The 24,381-nt window shown below is 40.6% G+C and overlaps 1 long non-coding RNA gene across 3 annotated transcripts in view; it reads right to left on the bottom strand.

Annotated features, from left to right (window-relative positions):
- LOC125934439 (uncharacterized) overlaps positions 1 to 24,381 on the bottom strand; it is a 419,134-nt gene that overhangs the window by 255,942 nt on the left and 138,811 nt on the right. For all 3 annotated transcript variants that reach the window (XR_007461397.1, XR_007461404.1, XR_007461398.1), the window contains exon 4: positions 17,502 to 17,664. This is a non-coding gene — a long non-coding RNA (uncharacterized LOC125934439). The remainder of the gene's footprint in view (positions 1 to 17,501; positions 17,665 to 24,381) is intronic.

Genomic DNA, 24,381 nt, shown 5'->3' with positions numbered 1-24,381 from the left:
GGATCATAGGTACACAATGAGAAGTAATGATAACCATGAATTCGTTCTCTTCCACCCATCTAATTCTTCACCATCTATCCCTCTTTATCACTACACCAAAACAGTGAATACACACATTCTACCACTACTTCCTCACGTTACTATCGAGTCAACCTTTACTATAATTAGTCGTTATCAACAAAGGATACTATTTTGGATCCATGTACTTATTATTATGGTCACTTTATTTTTTTAAAGTTTATTTTTGAGAGACAGAGTATGAGTAGGGCTGACGAGCTGTCGTCACAGAGCCCGTCGTGGTGCTCGAACCCACAAACCATGGGCCAAAGTCTGACGCTTAACCGACTGAGCCACCCAGGCACCCCTACAATGGTCACTTTAAATGAATAGATGACTATTTTGACTCAGTATGCCTTCACCATATCTTTAAAAATCAAATTAAAAACATCAATGTGAGAAACCATGCGTTTCTCATGATATGCCTAGTCTGGCTGGAGTCACAGGAACAGATACATAAATACAGATGTGCTGTTGCTCATTTAATCATTCAGTATTTCCTGATTGTTCTGTTCTTGGTGCTAAACAGTTTGGAAGGGGAAGGGGGTGTGAGGAGGAGGAATTTACAGTCTCCTACTGATTCCTGTCTCAAGTTCAGAAGGGAAAAAAAGATATATACAGAAAACGCTTTTTTTCCAATTTTTATTTTATTTATTTTGAGAGAGAGCACACAAGTGGGGGAGGGGAAGAACAAGGAGAGAGAGAGAGAATCCCAAGCAGGCTCCCCACTGTCAGCATAGAGCTCAAACCTGGGCTTGAACTCATGAACCACGAGATCACGACCTGAGCCAAAATCAAGAGTTGGATGCTTAACTGACTGAGTCACCCAGGTGCCCCTAGAAAATACTTTTTTTTTAATGTTTATTTATTTTTGAGAGAGAGAGAGAGAGAAAGAGAGCATGAGCAGAGGAGGGGCAGAGAGAGAGAGAGGCAGACAGAGGATCGAAAGCAGGTGCCACACTGACAGCAGTGAGCCCAATCTGTGAGAACATGACCTGAGCCTAAGTCAGACACTTAACTGACTGGGTCACCCAGCACCACCAGTAAATACGTTTAACCAGTGTATGCTAAATTAAAAATGAGTATAAGCAGAGTACATATACAAAGTTATAGGAATTCTTTGATGTGGTCATGCTAACTGTGGAGTATGAATACAGAGTCTGCAGGAAAGCTTAGTGGATAAGTGGAGTGGTGAAGGAGGCATTACAAACAAGAATGAGAAGATAAACAAAGGAAGTGTGATGGGAACTGGGAGGATGAACAGAGACAACAAGAAGTAGGTCAGCTTTCGTTCTGCTAATTCTCATTCTCATCTCTAGGTCTCTGTACATGGTGCCCATTTACCTTCATGTTACCAAACCTGGTAGCTTATACCTCTCTTGAACATAATTCTGGGGAGCCACTCCTAACCCTAGACTAGATTGTGTCTTTCTTTTGTCCCATACTTCCCTGGTCATAACATTCATCACTCTATACTAATTGCCTATAAAACTGTTGCTTGGTGTCCCCTGCTAGGCTACAATGGCTTAAGGGCAAGGGCTAAAGGGCAATGGCTTACAGCTCTGCAGTAGGCTGAATAATTACAAGAGATGCCCATGTCCTACTCCCTGGAATCTATCAATGTATTATCTTATATAGTAAAAGGAACTTTGTAGATGTAATTAAGTTAAGGACCTTAAGATTAGGAGATGATCCTGCAATGTCTGGATGAGCCCAATGTAATCAATCACAAGAGTAGTTATAACAGGTTGATAGGAAGATTAGAGCCAGAGAGAGGACATAATAACGGAAGCAGAGGTCAAAAACAGGGAAGATACTGGCTTTGAAGATGGAGGAAGAGGTCATGAATGAAAGAATGCAGGTGACCTTGGAAGCTGTAAAACCAAAGGAAACAGATTTTCCCCTACAGCCTCCAGAAGGAACACAGGCCTGCTGATGCCTTGATTGTAGACCAGTAGAATTTTGGGCTCAGTTGATTTTGGACTTCTGACCTCCCAAACTGTAAAATAATAAATTTCTGTGGTTTTAACCTACCAAATTGATGGCAATTTCTTACAGAAGCATTGTGAAACTAATACAGACTCCACTTCCTCCCAACATGGAGCCCAAGAACTTGCTCAAAATACACATTCACTTAATAAAATTATTTCATGAAAAAAGTCGGGGCTCCTAGGTGGCTCAGTCAGTTAAGTGTCTGACCTCGGCCCAGGTCATGATCTCGTGGTTTGTGGGTTTGAGCCCCGCATCAGGCTCTGTGCTGACAGCTCAATGCCTAGAACCTGCTTCAGATTTTGTCTCCCTCTCTCTCTCTCTGCCCCTCCCTTGCTCTCTCTCTCTCTCAAAAATAAACATTAAAAAAAGAAAGAAAAAATGCCATCCTGCAATATGGAGATTGTAAGCCAAAGATAGGAGTGATAGAGGTGTGAGTGTTATCATAAGAAACCTTGAATGATCCAGAGATGAACTCTAACATGAGCTGGGGCCAGTAGCAATGCAGGGAGAGTGACTATTTTTCTTGAAGAGCATGAAGAGAAGAAAGAGGTGAAAATGACTAGAAACTTGCTGCCACAAAAGGCTAGAATGTTCCTGGAATGATCTAGAAAGTAACTGAGAAACGTTACAGGCCAAATATTGTAGTTGTTCCAGGGGTTCCAGGAGGAGTAGAGTTTTGACTTGGGAGTTCAGCTGTCCCTCAGTGCTCAAAATGGCAAGGTTTGGGGATAAACTAGTCAAAGACAAGAATGACACACTGGCTCTTACTCATTTGACATGAAGTGACTTCCAACATTAACTGATTCCAATCAAATTTTTTTACCTCATTTTTCAGAGGACTGGGGTAATAACATTCTTCATTTCTTGCTACAGCATCATAATTCGTTTTCATAAGATTTTTCTTGTATTATTTATTTTCATTTTCCCCAAATATTCTAATATATCTGATAATAACCCTTTTATTTGTATGGGTTCTTATAAAACATGTATGGTTGTTTTCTCTGCATATATTTTTAATATAATGTTAGGCTATAAATCTTTGGTTGTGTCTTAATTTTTTTTTAAAATCTACTATCGCACTTGTAACATTTACCCATACTGCTATGTGTACATCTATTCCATTGCTTCTAAACACTGTGTAGTGCTTCTTGGTTATGCCTATTACATTGTGCCTATTTATTTCTCCAGGGATGAATATCAAGATCATCCAGATTGCTCCCAAATCTTTATAAACAATGCTACAATAAATATCCCCATATATTTCCCCTTATAGGTCCATGTAAAAATTTCATGTATACTCAGGAAATGACTTGCTGAATCATAAGGCACATATATACAGATGTTTGACTAAAAGCCAGCAAATTTCTTCCCTGAATATCTATCTGCACCAGCTCTCACTTCTATCAGGAATCTGCCAGTGTCCCTATACCTCCAAAGGACAGGGGTGGGCCCAAGGAGTAAAGGGCTAAGGTGTGCAAGGGCATGGGAGCCACTGGGGCTTCCCTCAGCCAGACCTGATCATATAATCATATCCCAAAAGCTAAGCTCTTCCTGGCTGGATGGAAGTGTTCTCTCTCCAAAGGGAGCCAATGACGACTTTTCACAAAAAGATGCTTTCACTCTCCCTCCCTCCTGCATTCCTGCATTCCTGCATTTATAGCTTCTGCCTTCATTCCCTCCTTCATGTGTGAGGAGAAGACCTCTAGGCTCCCAAGTGCAGGCTGGAGGGAGGACTGAGGCAACAAAGTTCCAAAGGGAGCTCTGCCCACACTGGTCCTGGCTTCCCTTCGGGTGACATTTCTGTTCTGGTGAGCAGCCCGGGGTAGTGCTTCGTTTCAGAAGCATCATCCATGGAGGCAAAGTCCAATCTCCAGCACTGAAAGCAAGCCTGGCTCCCTGTCATGCAATGAGAGAAGGGAAGAGCCAGAGCCCAGTAGCCAGGCATCCATTTATTCCTGCTCCATACTGGGAAGGCTAGAACATTGCTTACTATATCCTGGCCCCCTTCTAAGCTGCAGGCTGCTCTTCCAGATGTGCCCTGGCAAGAGCTCAATCAGATGGCATCCACCTGGCAAGACCAAAGCTCCAAGCCAGGGAGCCCGGATGTTGAGGATCCGCCACAGTGAGATTCACGAAGACCAGGAGACAACTCCTTGGCAACTCATGCAGAATCGTCAACCTGAGCTTCCATCAGTGCTGATGACCACCTCCGCCCACCTTATGACAAGGAGAGCGTTGCAGGCTCGGAGAGATGGAGAGGAAACTATGAGGTCATTCATGGGTGATTTCCTGGACTGAATTCAGCCCTGAGTGCCTGAAAAATGCAGAACCTGAAGGAAATGGTTTGGCAGGCTCAAAGCCTCTTGAGCTCTCCTGTCTTAGAGGGAGGTGTTGGAAGCACCTTGGGAAGGCCCTTCTGACACAACCTCCACATTGAAATCATCTTCTTTGCTGTGTAAGAACGGAGGCAGGCAGACATTGACTCCTCTGGATAGAACTCCCCAGAGTGGGCAGGTGAAGCCAAATCAGAAGACACCTTCTCCACCTCTTCCCTCCTTTGTGCTGGCTCAGTGATACCAGCCAGCATTTGTACCTTCACTGTAGCATGAGGTTGCTTTTCACGTGATTAAATGAGGCCCAGAGAGTGTCCCTTGTCTAAGCTCTTGCTAGGAGCTGAGCCAGCATTTGAAACCTCGACTCTTTGACCCTGGAAATTGCTCTCTTAACAAACATTTTACTACCTCTCTCCTACATGCCTTTATATAGATCAATTTCTCACCCTAAATCAGTATAATTTATTCATAGTAGTCTGTGAGCTCGAGGGCAAGAATTGTCTTATCATCCCTCCCATCTCACACGGTATCAAGTACAATGTAGCAGCAAACATGTACAATACACTTACTCTGTGCCAGACGCTACTTCCAGAACTTCATGAAAATTAACTCACTGAGTCCTCTCAGCAACTCTATGATGCTGACGCTGTAATTTGTCTCATTTTATGGAGGAGGAAACTGAGACACACAAAAGCTAATCAACATGCCTAGGGTCACATAGCTAATAAGTGGGGGCCCCAGGCAGGCTGGGTCCAGAGTCTGGACTTTTAATTCCTATATTACCCTGCCTTTGAAATCAATAAATGGCTGTAGGTTTTAAACCCTTTCAGCTCGGCAATATTTCTCAGCTTTGCTTCCACAAAGCAGGAAACCTATCTAGGGTACACATAGCCAAGGCATAAGCCTGGTCCAGAGTGTTCAGACCAGAAAACAAAACCTGAGCCTCACACTCTGTGCCTCTTCCCCATCTCCACCAACAAATCAGCATTATTTTTGTCATCAACTCCCAGGTTCTTGTCATGAGGGTTTAAGTTTGGTTTTTTTTGGTTTTTTTGGGTTTTTTTTGTTTTTTTTTATTTTTGGGACAGAGAAAGACAGAGCATGAATGGGGGAGGGTCAGAGAGAGGAGACACAGAATCTGAAACAGGCTCCAGGCTCCGAGCTGTCAGCACAGAGCCCGATGCGGGGCTGGAACTCACGGACCGCGAGATCATGACCTGAGCCGAAGTCGGCCGCTCGACCGACTGAGCCACCCAGGCGCCCCTGTCATGAGGGTTTAATGTTATCACTTGCATTTCTATAAGACTGAAGATTACTTCAATTACTGGGAATATCATTTGTCTATTTCCTAGGTGCCATAGAGCTAAGCTAAAGTTTCTGTTAATATTGTTATATTATTACAATATAATATAATATTATAATATGTTAATATTTTTATTATAAATCTGGTCATGTAAGACAGAAATTCCCAAAGTGCATTATCCGAAACACTGGTTCTGCAGACTATAATAGATTATTTACATAAGGCATTCTGTGATCCAATAAGTTGGGAAACCCTGAGTTAAAAAGCAAAGGCAGATTTCTTCCTGCAGGACTTTTCAGAGCCTCTAGCATGTCTTAAGCATGGACTATGACTCTTCTGGCCTGTCCTATAGAAAATAGCTTTCAGAAACTGACCAGAAAGAAATGAGCACACTCTAAATGGGTTAGAAATAAGATTTGCAATTACAGTCTCATGCAGCATAAAAGGAGAAATCATGTTATACATGAATAGAAGACAACATTGTTTACCACACATTCATAAACAGGATTTATCCTGAATCTTGGAACACAATCAGCACATACAGTGAATGATCAATATTCAACTTAACACTTGAAGGGACAAAAGCAGACATATTGAGTAGCTGAGAAGAAAAGATACCACTTAGGACTGAATCGGGCAAAAAGTTAAAGGCATAAGATTTCACATCTAAATTCTCTGGTCTGAGATTGATACACAGAAATTTATCTGCTGGCACAAGCATATCACTTGCCCAAATCCCAGATCACATGAGTACTACAGAGTGTGTGCATGATAGTTGGGTGATAAATCCTGGTTGCTACAATTCTTACCCACAGGGTTACCTCACCTCTACATCTTCAATATATTTCAACTCATAACAAAATTAACTTTGAAAAAAAAAACCACAATGATATTACCCTTTTACAAAATCTTTTAATGGTTCCTCACTGCATTTTGTCTAAAATCCAAACTTCTTGGCTTGACAATTCCAGATCTTTCATCTGGTGACCTGAACTTTTTCTACCGCGCAAGGATTCCAGTTGGATGCTGCTCTCCCACTGAACCCCTCTAATCAGTCATACCAAACTGCTTGCACCAGATCACAGTGCTTCGTGATATGTCTACTCTTTGTCACAAGTGGACTTTGTACCTAGACAACTCCAGTCCCTTCCCGCTAAGAATCAGTTCCAACATTCTATTCCAGGGAGACTTTCTTGACCATCTTAGCAATTCTCATTGCCTACCTGGGTAAGCTTATCATCCCACCCATCTAATTCAACCTCCCTGTCCATAAAAGCTAGCATGGCAGGCTGCATGGCACACAGCAAGGAGAAATACAAGTATAATTAGAGTGTCCTTACAAATGGGGTGGGAACAGGGCTTCCAAGTATGGCTTCAATTCATGCCCCACCCCCTTGCCTACTGCATGAGCAAGAAATCTAGTCTTTCTCTATGAAGCACTCCTTTCTTCTATTTATCCCAGAATCTCCATCTCAAAAAAGGCTAATTTCTTTGGTCTCAGTACAGGACCCACAGCTCAGTGGTGCCCCCTTGTGTCTGGCACATCCCACAATAGCTAGAAAATTGAGTACTTGGAAAAGAGCCATCAGCTAATTGTTGTGGGCTGCCTATCTCAAGTGAAGCAATGATTTTGAGGCCAGATCTCCTGTTCTTTGCCCTGATACTCGGACAACTCCTTTCCAAGAATGTAAATGTTCTTCAAAGTATGAGAAAAAAAAATGTCCCCCCCCTGTAAAACTGTCATGCCCGATCCACACCAAAACTGACGCAGGATTTCAGTATCACAATTCTGAAACAGGTTTCTCTCTCCATTTTCCGCAGGACATAAATTTGCCCTAAGAAGGTAGACAGGGAGAGGGAAGAACCTGAGCCACGATTTGTCAAAGACATCGGCTTACTCTTCCCCTTTCCCTTTTCAGTGGATTCAGTGCAGGAGCCAGTTAGCTTGTTCCATCTCTCTTCTCTCCAGTGGAGATGTTCCAATGGAAGCCTCGGGGCACTGTCTGCCCTGGGAATTTGGTCAGAATTAACCCAGGCTACCTACCTCAAGCAATTCCAGAAACCTTCCATATAAGAATGAAAATTTAGGGGATGCCTGAGTAGGTCGGTCAGTTAAGTGTCCAACTCTTGATTTCAGCTCAGGTCACTATCTCATGGAGCCCCACATGGGGCTATGCGCTAACGGTGCAGAGCCTGAGTGGGATTCTCTCGCTCTCTCTCTCTCCTGTCCCTACCTCACACACATGTGCACACTCTATCTCAAAATAAATAAATAAACATTTAAAAAACAAAAAAGAATAAAGATTTAGGATCTCCATCCTTTCTTCATGGGACCCCTTATGTAAATGGCTCTACATTTTTTTTTAATTTTTTAAAATTTATTTTGAGAGAGAGAGAGAGTAGGGAAGGGCAGAGAGAGAGGGAGAGACAGAATCCCAAGCAGGCTCTGCACAGTAAGCTCAAAGCCCAATGCGGGGCTCGAACTCACAAACCTTGAGATCATGACCTGAGGCAAAATCAAGAGTCGGAGGCTTAACGAACTGAGCCACCCAGGCGCCCCAGCTCCACATTTCTTAAACAATCTTCACTCCATAACAGTAGCTTTTCATTCTCAGTCACAAATATATATTTTCTGAATGAGGGAAAAATCCAACAGATCCAAGCAGAAAGCCACACAGAAAGAAAAAAACAAAAGGTGGGGGGGGGGGGGGGGGGGGGGGGGGGGGGACAGAATGACAGAAAGTACATCAGGAAAAAAAACTGTCCTCCTCTCACATACCTGCTGCTTCCTAGAAAAGGTTTCTTTGTCCCACAACCCAATTTTTCCACGAGTATGAAAGGATAATCCAGGTTTCCACGCTTTGAGCCCAGCCAGTGCTTGTAGAGTCAAGCCTAAGGTATTCCCACTGGGTTCCAACATCCCTTTATTGTTTCACTTTAAAACCTCATTGACATATCTATTTCTTATTAATCAGCTTTAACATATTTTACAAATTGTCCTGCTAGCACAATCCCCAATCCTCTGGATTTATAGAACTCACCTCACTTACTAAATATCACATTTGGCAGAACATGTGTCATTTTCTATAAATATTGAAAAATCAATAATTGCTGCCAGAAATCCTGTATTTGTTCAAATCCCGGGTGAGATAAATGATGAATAGAAATACCATTCTCTTTTAAAATTCAGAAATAAGACAGATCGGATTGTTTATTCTTTTGATGCTTCTACAATGTGCCTGGTTTCAATAATCACAGGCAGCAGCCTGCCTCCCTTACTCTTCCTTCCACTGAGTTTTTATTATTTGACATCTATCTCTAAATGAACAGTTGGATTTAGCATGCCATCCCCATCATGCAGTGATAAGAAACACAGGGCTACACTAGGAGCAGATACACGTAGCCAGCTGAGATGGGAAGGAGAATGGAATTAAGTACATGCAAATTGTCCCAAAGTGATGGACAAGCAGTACAAAATTTTAAATTCTGTCTCTGTTGTCTGTCTCTGTCTCTCTCTATATATAATATATAGTTTGTATATTATATTAAATATAAAACAGATCATAAATAAATTTATAGATTTAATATAATGTGTAGATTTAATATATATTCTAAATATATTTATTTAATATAAATATGGTACATATCTATATATTTAATATGTTAATTTGTCACATGAAATATATAAATATTATATATATTAAATATATATTTTTAGTTACATACATTCATTAAATACTGTCAACATGTATATTAAGTATTAGAAATTTTACTCTTTAAATATTTCAGAAAGAAAAATGAGACAAAAAGGTGTGATATATATATACACACTAGGGAATATTATTCAGCCATGAGAAAGAAGGAAATTCTACCATTTGCAATAACATGGATAGACCTTGAGGACATCATGCTAAATGAAATATGCCACACAGGCAAATACAAATGGTATCATTTATATGGGTAATTAAAAAAAAAAGGCAAAGTCCTAGAAACAGAGGGTAGAAAAGTGGTTGCCAGGGGCTAGCACGGTTGGGAGAAGTTGATAAAAAAGTACAAACTTTGAGCCATAAGATGAATAAGGCTCAGGATCTCATGTAAAACATGGTAACTAGAGTTGATAACACTGTATTGTATTTGCTCACTTATTGGTATAAATGAGGCAACGAATGTTAACTAGATGAGGACAATCTGTTCTACAACGTACAGGTATATGTACACTTTAAATATTTTACAAGTTCATATGTCAATTATATTTCAATAAAGCTGAAATTTTAAAAAAAGGGAATGAGAAAAAATACAAGGTGAAATATATTTCTCAGTTTTCACAATGGGTTGTCTTGCATACTACCTGGTAAACAAGCCACTCTGAATCCACTAGTTTCAACTTTTTTCTGGAAGAGGCCAGCAAACTTTCCATAAATAGCCAGAGAGTAAACATTTTAAGCTTTGTTGCCCATATGGTCTCTGTCACAGCTTCTCAACAATGCCACTGTAGCATAAAAGCAGCCATGCACAATACAAGAATGAGGAAGCATGGTTGTAGTCCAATAAAACTCCACTTGCAAAAATTGACAGCAGGCTAGATATGGCCCTACCTACTGGCCAGCTGTAATTCGCTGATCCTTGGCTTAGAATATGATGAAGAGACGCTCAAGGAAATAGTGTGGAGGCAAGCCCATGAAAACTACTGAAAAAAAGTCATTAAAGCTGCCATTTTCTTCTGTCTTTATTCCCCCCAAAACTTTTTTTCCCCCATAGCTCTAGACCTGTTGCCCCTGATTTAGAACCTGGATCTGAAAAGAAGAGAATAAAACCAACCCATATTGATACAAATGGCATAAAGAGGATCCTCACATCATTTCAGTACCCAGGATCCAGCTATTCCTGAAACCAGAAAAACCCTTGATATGCTTCCTATAGGAACCCAAAGGGAGATACCTTCCCATTCTTTCTTAGGTCTCAGCTGGGTCTCTAGAAGAGAAGACAGATTAACAAGAGAAAAGCATACAAATGTATTTAATATAAGTTTTACATAACAGAAGAGCCTTCATAAGGAAATGAAGACCTAAAGAACCCTTTCAATCTGAGTGTTTTTATACTAGGTTTGATGAAGAGTAGAGAGGCATGGAAAAAATGTGATAGGACAAAGGAGTACAAGCTAAAAGTAGTAAATTGGGGGTAACTTACCAAAACCTGTTCATTCAAATTCCTTTTAGCATCCCTGCATCTTTGGCAATCGGATGCTGCTGTCCTCCATATACAGGGAGGACACCTCCCATATGAGGGTCTTACGACCTGCTTCAAGGAAATGTCAGGAAGTCCTTCCTATACCTACTGTTTCTCAAATTCCTCCAGCCTAAAATAGCCAATACGCCATTGTGCCCCAGTTTGGGGTAGCACATCCCAAACCCTATCAAGTTCCTAAATTCCCTTTTAGTTTTTGGTAGTTTGGGTTGGATTTTTTGTCACTTGCCACTAACAGTGAGTAATTTAACATGACTGATGCATTATTTCATTTAATCCTAAAACAACTCTGTAAAAGAAATTCTTTCTGATTTTATAAGTGAGGGAACTGAGGTGCAGAGAAGCAAGTTGCCCAAGTGCACACTTCTAGGAAGTAGTAAGGCCAGGTTCCGTGCCCCGATGGGGCTGCTGACCCCTGCACTGCAGGAAGTCCAGCTGGCCCTGTGATACTTGACAGTCTGTCCTGCAAACTCATGAATCTGATGGAGCCCTCACAAAAGAGTAAACACACAGAATCAGTTCCAGAAGCCACCATTGTGTCACTGAGTTCAATTCCTATTTAACTAAGAGAAAATGGGTATTGACCATCGTTGGCTTGATTGCAAATGTCAGGCTCTTTGAATTATTAGAAACAGCAATGAAAAATTGATTACATTTAAAACATCCTGTGAAAAGTTTTACAATTGCACATTAAGAAACGGTGTTAAGCAAATAAGAACTAATTGTTCTCAGCTGCACTGGTAATAGCCCTATCTGCCTTCCCATTACAATGCATATTCATTTTATTGGAACAGGAAAAGTAAATAAAAATAAAAAGTCCCAGATCTCATTCATATTCAATCAGTGTAATTCTGAGCCTAAGGTTGTCCTCCTAATGGACGTTAGCAATGCAACAACTAATGCTTTCTCCCATCAGTTCAAACTGGTCTGGAAACCTCTATGAGTCCATATACATTGCTGAGATCCCCCCCCAAAAAAATTCACAGGGAAAGAATAACACAGGCCATGTAATAGATGTGTATCCAAATGTTTGTGTGAGAATTTTTGAGGTGATTAAATTATTTTAAGGGTCCTTAGGGAATTCACTTGAAAAACAAACGAAAAAATGTCAAAGTAAACATGCCTTCTGCCTTCACATGTGTCCAGCGTGTGGCATACGTTGGCCGCACTTTGACCTAGAGCACCATTTAGAACTCTGAGGTGAGCTAACCCCACTGGCTTCACTGCCTCTTAACTTCATAAAGAGTCAAAACAGAATGCTCTGGGCCACTCCCCAATTCCACTCTTCTCCTCTTCCTATGATTCCTTTCCTCCTGGAGTAGCCAAAATAGGCCAGGTTTATGTGGCAGTAACCATACCAAAATGTTCAGTAGCTTAAAACCACAAAGGTTTTATTTCTCATCCAGGCAAAATTGTCCATTATGGGGCCCACAGGGAGGAGCCCCTATGTGTCTTTTCTATGTGTCTTGGAGTTTCACAGTTCTTGCACTGAAAGTACCAGCAAACTTGAGCCAGTGGTCATCCTATCCACACGACAGCTCTGTGGCCTATGGTACCACATCACCACGCAGTATACGCTTAGTTAGACTTTGACCTTGAGGTAACCCCATCTACAATGGATATGATGGCCATACTCTTAATTTGATGCTTGCTCCAATGCCGAGTTTTAATTGTTCTTTACCATTCCAGAGTTTTTGGAATTATGTCTTTTTTCTGTTTGGAATTGAGAGGTGGCTTCCTCTTCCAACTGTGAAGTATTTTTTTGTGTGTGTATTTTATTTCCTTTCATTCCTGATTGTATGTCTGCCTTTTTTTCCCCCCAAATATAGCCACCTGCAACTAACACCTGATACTAATGGTTTGTTCTCTGAGCTTTTGCCCTGGACTTTACATTCATACATACATGGTCTGCCTCCCATAGGTTATGCTAAGGTAACAAAGCAAATAAAAATTTCTGTGGCTTAAAAAACCACAAAGGTTCAGTCCCTGTTCCTGATTCATGTCTATCATAGATTAGCAGCAGGGTCCTGTTCCAGGACCCTAGGCTGATATAGACTTTAGTATTTTAAATGTTGGTGGTTGCCATGACAGAGGAAAGTGGATATGGTAAATCCTGAACTAGCTCTTAAAGCTTCCGTGTAGAAGTAACACATATCATTTCTGCTCACTTGTCACATTGGTCCAATAAAGCCACAGGGCCACCACTGATCAAAGGATGAAGAAAAATGCAATCGTGCCATGTGCCCTGAAGAAGAGACAACTATATTTGTGGTCAGTCCTAGTGACTACCAACTCTATACAAGCTCCACCCCAAATACAACCTCCATTCTGACATTCTGAATGTACCCTCTAAAACTCTTTCTCAGTCATTATAAATGTATCTAATCCAAGAGTATTCTCTCTACCTCCTGCCTTAACTAAAATCTGTCTCCCTCTTAGATAACCATTCCCCCATCCCCTACCCCATAACCCTCTCCAAATTTCTCCTTTTCTCTTCTTCCTTTCTCTCTCATCCACAAAGTCACCTACTTCTCTTGTAGGAGGAAGCATTTAGTGTCATGATACCCTATGTCCAGGCCATTAGTCTTCCATCTTGTGTAAAAAAAAAAAACACCTTTCTTTGAGGTTCTCACATATGACTATATCCCTTCTATCCCTCCACATGACTACTATTTATGACCAGCTTCTCTGTTATTGACCCTCTTAACTCTGATGATCTTCACTTATTTTCTTCCACCACTCATTCCACAGCCATACTCTTAGTTCGTATATTCATCTGGAACCTGTGTTCCACCTTTGAAATCTTAAGTTTGAGTATCCTACTTTCTTGCACCAACCCCCTGCCTTTCACCTCCTGTTTGAACATAAGAGTATCGTAGCTCTCAGTTCCTTTCTCCACTCAGCTAGTAGAGTAATTCAAATGAAAAATTCACTATTTCACTCCTCAACAGCATACTGCTTAAACCCCTTCACAGGCTCCCATAGCATAAGGGTTTTCAAACTTGGCTACATAATAGAGTCAGTTGAGGAGATTCTTAAAAATCCCCATACCAGACCACATCCCAAATAAGTTAAATCAGAACTTTTGGGGTGCCAAGAGCGAGTTTTTTTTTATTTTTTTTAATGTTTTTATTTATTTTTGCGACAGAGAGAGACAGAGCATGAGCAGGGGAGGGACAGAGAGAGAGGGACACACAGAATCGGAAGCAGGCTCCAGGCTCTGAGCTGTCAGCACAGAGCCCAGTGCGGGGCTTGAACCCACAGACTGTGAGATCATGACCTGAACCGAAGTCGGATACTTAACCGACTGAGCCACCCAGGCGCCCCATGAGTGTTTTTTTTAAAGCTCTCAAGTGATCCCAATGTGCAGCCAAGGTTGAGAACCCACTGACTTAGAAGATAAAGTCCAACCATGAAAGGTAAATTACTTAAACAATTGGCAGGGTTCTTTTCCAAACACGTTTTTCCAACCACCTGCATCAGAGTAATCAACGGTGCTTATTTTTCTGGGCTCCACCCCAAGATATTGAGTTATGGTGACTCTAGCTACATTCCCAGAGTCTAATTTTCAATAACTCTCCAGGTGATTCTAATGCATGCTAAAAATTGAGAATCACTTCCTGACATGCACATTAACTTAGTCACACTGAACTTCTGATATGTCCCTATGAATACAGCTTATGCTAAGTGAAGGCCATTAGATAGAATTATGAAATATAACATATAACCACATCTTCTGCATTATCAAATTGTGAAAAGCCTGAGACTAGTAAAGAGAAACAAAGACACCATAACAGATCCGGAAGACCAAAGGAAAGACATCTGTAGAGCCATCCCAGATTCTGATGTCTCCTAGTCAGGTCCAGTTTATCCTTCCATTAACCCCCCTTTCCCCAAAAAAGGTCAATGTTAATCTATTCCATGAATCACAGATCATCTAATGAATACATTCCCCATTTTTAGTGCTTTTCCAGCAGTTTCCCTCTCCTACCCAAAATAAATAAATATTTGTTGAATGAATCATTCAGTATTAGTGCCAAAAATTTTCAGTTAAGGGTGAAAGAATTTCTGGGTACCTCTCTGTCACTAAGAAAGTCATTGTAATGATGTCATATTGCTCAACTATAGGTACAGATCTAAAGTCTCCCTGTCAAAACATTTTGGTAGTCTTTCCTCTCTCAAAATACAGAACTCCCTTCCACATGTCAACCAAACACTAAGGACATCACAATTCTGCCTCATCTAAGCCAAATCCCTTCTTCTTACCCAACAGTGTCTAGAAGCCAGCTCACAAGAGCAACTTGTTAAATATTCAGGAATTTTGGGAACTGGTTTTCAAAACTTTAGTTTGAAGTCAGCCATGATGGGAGCATTTATACCACAGAAATCGGCAAATGCTACAAATAAGAGCTAGTTTGTTTTGGTTTGTTTTATTGGTAGGGCCAGTTTACCAGTAAACCACTACCCTCACATAAATTTCTTATTTATATAGACATTTCAAGTTTACAAACTTTTTCAAGTCCATTATTACACTTGAATTCCCATGATAACACTATGAAGAAAATACCGTGTTCCTCATTTTGTATAAAGAAAGCTGAAGCTTACCACAGTTAAATAACTTGTCTATTGTCACTGAGATTCAAAAAGAAAAAAGATCTGCCTTTTATTTTATGCCGCCTTCCAAAGCAGTACTTTATCAAATAAGGTTAATAACTTGTAAACCTAAAGCAAAAGCTATAAATTCTCTGTGTGATCATTCACTCCTATCTTTGGTTCATCAACAAACATTTATTAACTGACTACTAGTGTGTCAGACTCTGTGACAGATACCGAGATTACAAAGATAAATAAGACACAGTTCCTGTCCTCAAGGACCTGCCCATCTATTGGGAAGGAAAGACATCTTAACATATAAATCACAATAAAGTGTGGGCCCTGGGCCCACATGTATTCACTGTGGCTGGGAAGAAGGCAGATGTCTGCCCCTCAAATGCACTCTTGACAGTAATGAAGTTTATTACATTTTAGGACAACCAGAAATAGCACTTCAAAACCCTATGGCCTCACTCCTCCCAAAACATGTAGCAGATGACATGACAATTCTACAAAACAACACTACCTATGTATGTCCAAAGATCAGTGACAGGAAGAAAATACCCATTTTTGCCTCTCAGATACACATCCAGGCAATGCAAACATATTATCATTGGTTTCCTTACATCTGCCAACAGGCAATATGTCAAATAAATAATTTAGACCAGCTGAGGCACCACAAGAAAACAAAGCCATCAGTCATCTGGGCTGCATTATTGATTGCCAATAACAAGATACTTGCTAAGACAAATGACTCAGCTATTATACTACTGAGGCTTTAGCCTGTCTCAACTACATAAATCATATTGAACTGTTTGTTGTTGCAAGATGTGCAAACATATCTATAATCATTTTTGCCCCCCATTTTTGCAGTATATCTTAGGTGGCTCCTCATATGCAGAAGGTAGATTCATTATTCCCTCAACTTACGCAATTTTTCTTTCTCTGGGTACATGTTACCAAATGCCTGTTGCATCTATTTAATGGAGAACTATGCCTGTTTATACTTATTCCTAGAAGACCTAGATATGTGGCTAGAGATAAATGAGAAAGAGTAAATTGTAATTAATTCATTAATCAAATTAATTCCTTTCAGATAAATCAAGGTGTGACAGAATGAATGCGCAGCAGCTGGAGTCAGAAGCCCTCGGTTCCAGGATGGCCTGCTGGTTATGTGACCTAGGACACCTGTTTCTTATCCAAGTCTTGGTTTCCTTTACAAAATTGGAATAACACTACTTGACCTGCCTATCACATGATCATGAGAATGAAAATTTGAGAACTGTAAAGGACTCTAGATAGATGAGGAAACTGTTTCAACATAAACCTGTCCTTTTATGAACTATCAAGTGTGGGTGGATCTGTTTGGCATTCCAAGCAGAAACAGATGGAACTGTCAAATTAGAATAATTCCGAGGTTGGGGTGATTTACCAAGAGACCAATTACAAAATGTAGGTGGGATAGAGAAACCTCAAGAGATAGTGCAGGAACTTGAGACTAGCAGCATCATGACAATGATTTCTTCTAAGCCTGAAAGGATGTCAGATGGGAGAGATTACCTAAAGAACCTAGAATTACAAAGACTGGGTTACCTTGAAAAGAGCAAAGATCTTTCACAGACACAGCCAGCCCCAGGGCACCTCAGAGTTAACTCACACAGGCTTCTAGGGCAAAGAGCAAGGTAGGAAAGGGAGGAGAGTATATCATGAGGGACAAAGGCAGAAATCCTGCCGAGTGGGGAACAATCTGTTACAATTATTCTACCACTCTGGACATCAACCACAAGGCCATGTTCTCCTTTTACTCTCCAAAGCGTTCAGTTTTGAAATCATATCAACTTTGTCTCTCTCATTTCCATCACATCCATCTCCTAATATCTATGTCTATTGCCTTTGTCCATATCTATATTAGGCAGGAATCTTTCATTACAAATGGCAGAGACCAGCTCAAATTGGCTGAAACAATAAAAGAAACTTACTGGCTGATCAATGAAACCTCCAGAAAAATTATGTCTTCAGCCATGGTTGGATTCATGAGTTGCATCATTTCATTATGATTAAGTCTTTCTTTCTCTCCTGTGTCATCTTCTTTCCCAGTCTGTGCTTTATGCTATTGGCTTCCACACTGGGTAGTCTCTCTTCCTATGGGGAATTCAAGTACCTTAAGGTTACTATGTTTCTGGACGCAGAATCACAAAAGCCAAACCAATCTTGGTGTTCCATACCTGTTTACATTCATATTCATGTTCAACACCATCGGAGATTATATAGGGATTTGTAGCCAGATTTCTAGCTAAGAATTAGTACTGTATTTCCCTGGAATTCCCTCCCTGCCCACCTTCTTTAAGGAAGTGAGTGACAATAGCACTGAAAGGTGCAACAATCATTATAGATAGTGAAGTAGATTATACATTAGTGAATTCTGGCTCTTCTTAAACTACATTTCACCTTTGACCCATATTGGAACTCTTCCTTAACTTTTCAGGTAGTAAAAGGGGAGAAAAATCCTGAAAATATTCTACAGTTTAAATTTTAGTGTATGTGGCCAATCTCTGGCTGCCTTGTTGTGAATATTGAATTATATCTTTCAAAGCACTCACAGAGACGGTGGGTCAATAAATATTAGTGCCCTGTGCTTGCATCTGTCTTATTAATACTCCAGAGGCACAGCCAACAATGCATGTTAGAATTCTCACTTCACAAATAAGGAAACTGAGCCTTTCAAAATTATTCTGTTGGTAAATAGAAAAGTATGATTCAAGTCCATATTTGACACCAAATCCCCAAAGTCTTCTATTTTACCAGGATGCCATCTTTATGCCTCTATTCCTAAGGAATCATCAAGCATAGTAGCTAAAAATCATTTTGAAGCTAAAGTATTTAAGTAACAATACAGCAGTGTTTTCCTTTAAGCTGGCATGAGATAATAGAAAAAATATATATTGATCTCTGCCCCTGGTTCCTGGCACAGAGCTCTTGAAACTCTTGTATTTTCCTGGGTGATAGGAGTGTCTTTTGTCCTAATGAAGCGACTTTGGGCGGGCTTATGGATGAGCAATGGTCACTGGAAAGAACAAACCATGATTAGAAGTCTGGAACTTTTATCCCCTCCCCCCTTTTCCTGAGAAAGGAGAAGGGCTATAAATGGAGTTTATGAGCAATCATGCCTGCATGATTACTCCTCCATAAGAATCCCAATAGTATAAGGTTTGCAGAGTTTCCAAATTGGTAAACATATCCAACACTGGGAGGGTAATGTACCCCAACTCCACAGGGACAGAAGCTCCTGCCTCTGGACCCTCCCAGACCTCATCATATGTATCTCTTCATCTGGATGTTTCATCTAAGTCCTTTATCATACCTCTTACTAACCTGATAAACATAATTAAGTGCTTCCCTGGGTTCTGAGAGCCACTCTAACGCATTAATCAAACCTGAAGAGGGGGTATAGAAACCTTTGATTTGCTGCCAAATCAGACAGAAGTTGTGGGGTAACCCGGGGATCTACTACTTGCAATTGGCATCTGACATGAGGTGAGAGTAGTCTTGTGGGGCTGAGCCCTTCACCTGTGGGATCTGGCACTATCTCCAGGTAGAGAGTGTCAGAATTGAATTAAACTGTAGGACATCTGGCTGGTGGCACAGAGAATTGCTTGTTGTGGGGGAAAACCTTCAGACAGAAGTGTGAGAAGTGAAGCACTGTCAGTGTGGCGGTAGTGTGAAAGTAAAGGGGAAAACCCACAGGATAACAGTAAGTTTTTCATTTAAAGCTGGGTATATCTAGCATCATGGGAGAAAAGGTGCCATTAGGTCAGGACATATGGGGGCCCGAGTGTGAACTACAAAGCAGATGTTTATACTTTAATTCACACGTGTACCCTGAATTCTTCTTCAAAGTTACTCAAATTTGTCTTGCTGAAAGATGAATGAATGCAGCAGAATGCCAATTTTCTAAGTGATCTCTCCAACTGGGTTGAAGTTCTTTCACTTCCTTTCTAAAAGATGCATTTCATTTGTTATCTGAGCAGCCAAGAGTGGCATAATTACAGCTGTAAGCCAATTCTCCTGGCTGCCAACATTTTTATACTCTAACCCATCCCCACCTTCACCCAAATGCCCAGACTGTTATTCATCTCACATAGACTACTGGAGAGGTCAACACACTTCCAGAAAAGCAAAACAGGGCCCAAGCACAAAGCTTTAATATGCACCTGGCTTTAAGATAAAATCACACTACCCATACCCATCTGGGGTCTGAGAACAGATGTAAGAGGAACCTAGGCTCTCCATTTTCTGACTATATATTGTTTCATTTTCACAAGAAAGAGGAAATAGAATGAGCTTAAGATTTAGACAATCCTAACTTCAAATCCCACTTACTGTCTTTATGATTTAAAGCAAGTTACTTTCCCACTCTGAGCCTTGGTTCCTATATCCAAAAAATAGGAATAATACCAACAATCTCTGGGTTGTTGTGAGGTATGCCAAATCCATAGCACAAAGTCAGTGTATAGTATCACCAATCATCAGATGGCTTTAACAATTGTGAGCTCAGTTTTCTATTATAGAAAGGTGAGTCCAGGGGCAGTAGCAAGTCTAGGTGCTTCTTTATTCCCATTATATCAGGTCTTGAGGTCTGAGACAGGTGATGGCCTCATGATGTAGCTCCCTGATAAGTCATTCACTCAGCCAAGGCTTGTGAATAAATAATACTTTACAAATGGCACTCCCTACAAGGAACAAATTGGCTGAAAGAGTCATGGTAAGTAGATAAAGCTTCTTTCCCGCTTCTGTTCCTGTTTTTGTCTGCTTCCTTGTTTGCTATTCTCACACAGAAGGAGGAAGATGCTGACCAGAATAAAATTCCTGCCATCATCCCACATACTGGCTTTGCCTTCTCTAGAAAAAGCAAAGCTGCTTAATCTGATTAGTGAGTTGGGAAAATATAACTAAACATCCATAGACCATTCTCTTCTCCTTCTCTGTCCCATTAGGTGTCAGCTCTCTCAAAAAAGAATATGTGTGTATGTCCAGCTCTGCTCCTCTAAGTTTTTGATAGCTTCACAGGGGTCCAATACTACCTGTGACTGGGTAAAAAAATAAAAATAAAAACAAACAAACAAAACATCTATATAATTCTAGAGTTTACTGTTAACCAGCTCACTTGCCTGTAGTTGTATGCCACAATCTCCTTTGGCTTTATGAATAATAAAGGTGATGTTTTTGCTTCTCGTCTGCCTTGCTCTTGTGTCTTCATTCTCAACTGATACAGTACTTAGACCACAGAGAGGGAATCCTCTCAAACATCAATATGTTTTCACAAATAAGACTTCATTACCACACCCATTTACTATACAAAAACCATTTTCAAATTCCTAATCACAGTGATTCTCCCAGCCAGGACTGTGCATTTTTTTGGGCTCAAACTCATGAACTATGAGATCATGACCTGAGCCAAAGCCAAGAGTCAGATGCTTAACTGACTGAGCCACCCAGGTGCCCTGAAATGTGCATTTTTTTAGAAGAGTAACTTAGCGTCTCTACATTTGTTAGGCTATTTACCATGGAAACAGCACTGATTTCCAGCTAGCTTAACCCCAAGATCCAGTTCCCCAGCTTTGTCATTAAATCTCCTGAGACAGAATATCAATGTATAATTTTTTTTTAACGTTTATTTATTTTTGAGACAGAGAGAGACAGAGCATGAACGGGGGAGGGGCAGAGAGAGAGGGAGACACAGAATCGGAAGCAGGCTCCAGGCTCTGAGCCATCAACCCAGAGCCCGACGCGGGGCTCGAACTCACGGACCGTGAGATCGTGACCTGAGCTGAAGTCAGACGCTTAACCGACTGAGCCACCCAGGCGCCCCAATGTATAATTATTTTTAAGTTTATTCATTTATTTTGAGAGGAATAGAGACAGCATGAGTGGGGGAAGTGCAGAGAGAGAGAGAGAGAGAGACAGAGACAGAGAGAGACAGAGAGAGACAGAGAGAGACAGAGAATTCCAAGCAGACAGATGTGGGATTTGAACCCATGAAACCGTGAGATCATGACCTGAGCCAAAACCAAGAGTTGGACGGACGCTTAACCGACTGAGCCACCTAGATACCCCAATGTATAATTTTTAGATCAAAAAGACATAAAAAACTAGAAATGCCTTATTTCTATGGCACTTTTTTGTAAAAAGCTTTTACATTTGTTAGCTTTGCTTTCAATTTGTTTTTACATTTTTATCTATATTTTATCTTCATATTCTGCAAATTACTGACAAAGTGGCAAGTATTAGTCAAATAATTTTATAGATGAAGAAAATAAGTTTTAGAGAAGCAGTGTTTATCAAGATCACACAGACCATAGCTAAGTTAAAGTGAAATTTAATGTATCCAATTCCCTGCTCTCAAACTGCATACAGCCTACTAGGAGAGAGACCAGTAAACAAGAAATCATAACCCAGATAACAGACACCATAAGAGCTACCTTGGGAGATCACATAGGAGGGACTCTGATCCAGCCTTGGCGAGTGAGAAGTTACTTGCTGGAGGCGAGTGAAGAGATGGGTGTTAAGGTATGAAAGTTACAGGCAGGAGGAATAGCACATTCAAAGGAGGGGAGAACATGATTGTTCAGGTAACCACAAATTGTTCACAATGGGGCTGGGGTACAAATTGCTAACACTGAGCAGAAAAAGATAAGCCTTAGAGAAATAAGCAAAAACCAAACAGGACAAGATTTTTTTTTTCTTCAAGTGTAAGAATATGGGCTTCATTTCAAAAATATGGAGACCTCACAGGCTCAGCTTCTGTCACCACATCAAACTACATATTTGTCTACACTTCTTTACCTCTTAAACCCAAACTAAAATAGAAGACAACTTAGCATACAGTCTCCAAACATTCAAGATTGGTGCACCATGACCTTACCCCAAGTTTACCTAAAAAAGAGCATTTCAGTTTAAATGATAAACATAAGCCTGAAAAAAATTTTCCAAGATCATTCTGCACTCAAAAAACTTCACTTCCCAGCACCCTACAGGTGCACATTGGGACACCGCCTCCCAGGACTAACTGATGAACAGCTGTGCAGGGGGACTCTGGTGAATGTCACTATGGAATGGTTTGATTTTCAGGACAGTTTAAGACTTTTCTTTCCCCTTTCCCTTCTAGGAAACAACTAATTTCTCATAAAGCATTCAATTTTTAAACATATACACATTTCATTCTCCCCAAAATACACCCCCACACACGCATGTGCATACACACACAGTCATTTAGAACTAGAGGACTTCCTATGCTGGCAAACACATGTTAATATTAAGTGGATGTATATATCAGAATGGCACATCCAGAATATACAACAGTAATAATTCCTTCTATTTGCATGGTTCCTTTTATTTATAATTTATACACAGCTGCTCCCAAAAAGAATGTGAGACAGATACAGCACTTTAAAATTTACAAAGCATTCTATCTTGTGACAACACTGTGAGAGAGGAAGACCAAACATTAAGCAGACTTGTCACGAAAAAAAAGAAAAGAAACTGAGGCTGACATGGTTAAGGTGACTTTTTCAAGACCAGAGTCATAACTCTGAAAGCCTTGAGCTGTGTTTTTTCAACCGCATAAGGTCATTCCTCTAACAGTCTGTGTACCCGCCAGCTCTGTGTAAGGACATCCTGAGGAATGAGTAAAAGTCATCACAAGTATGAGAACACATTCCACATACTCCACGCTTACTCTCCAGAGCCCCGCTCCTAACCTCTCAGGTGTTATGAATCATCGCCAATACTTACTGGGTGTTTAGAAAATGAGCAGCAGTGCTAGAAGTGTTTTACAGTTAAGTGTGTGTATTACCTCATGTAATCCTCACCAGAGCCTTATGAGGCAGCTAATATTAATTCCATTTTATGTATGAGAAAAGTGAGGCAGAGAAAAGTTAAAATAACTTGCCCATATGGACATAACTAGTAGGTTTTAGAGTCAGATTTCATACACAGGCAGTCTTTATCCATAGGCTCACTTGTTTAACCGCTATGCTCTGCTTGTTTTTTGCCCCAGAAATTTCTTCAGAATAGATGTGTCACAAGTAATAGGTTTTGGGGCACCTGGGTGGCTCATTCGGTTAAGCATCTGACTCTTGATTTTGGCTCAGGTCATAATCTTATGGTCTTGAGATGAAGCCCCATATCAGGCTCTATGCTGATAGCACAGAGCCTGCTTGGGATTGTCTCTCTCTCTCTCCGTCTCTCTGCCCCTCTCCTGCTTGTACATGCGCATGCTCTCTCAAAATAAATAAACTTAAAAAAACCAGTTTTGTGCCCAAAAAGAGGTTTGTGTGTGTGTGTACATGTACATATATATGTATATGTATGTATGTATGTGTATATATGTATATTTACATATGCATATATGCTGAGCAGTGTGTTCCTCTTTTTACACATGCCTCAAGGGACCAATGAGTCTTCTAGAGGACCCGCACAGTCTTCTCAGGTTACCTCCAAACCCTCCCAAGCCCACATACAAGTAGATTTTCAAACAGAGTTCTCCTCTCCCTAACTTCAAACTTCCATCCCCATCATAACCAATCGGACTGGAGTCACTGACTACAGAGGACCATTGACTTGTCCCAGAAGTTATTTTGGAAACAGAAAATATTAAAAGATTTTGGACTCAGGTGCAAAAGTCATCTAGATAATAAACTCCAGATTTATTTTCAGAGATATAATGGTGAATCATGATGCCCAATTGCATTAGTATATCTATACTACAGTGCCACCATCCAGCCACCTACCGCTGTAGCCTCCAAACCCTTACCTTACCATGTATCTTACCATCACTGCCAAGCACAGGTGGCCCTATAT

The sequence above is a fragment of the Panthera uncia genome, chromosome D1, assembly GCF_023721935.1.
Source record: "Panthera uncia isolate 11264 chromosome D1, Puncia_PCG_1.0, whole genome shotgun sequence".
NCBI lineage: Eukaryota > Metazoa > Chordata > Mammalia > Carnivora > Felidae > Panthera > Panthera uncia.
Note: the sequence above shows the minus strand (reverse complement) of the source record. Positions and strands in the feature narration are given on the sequence as shown.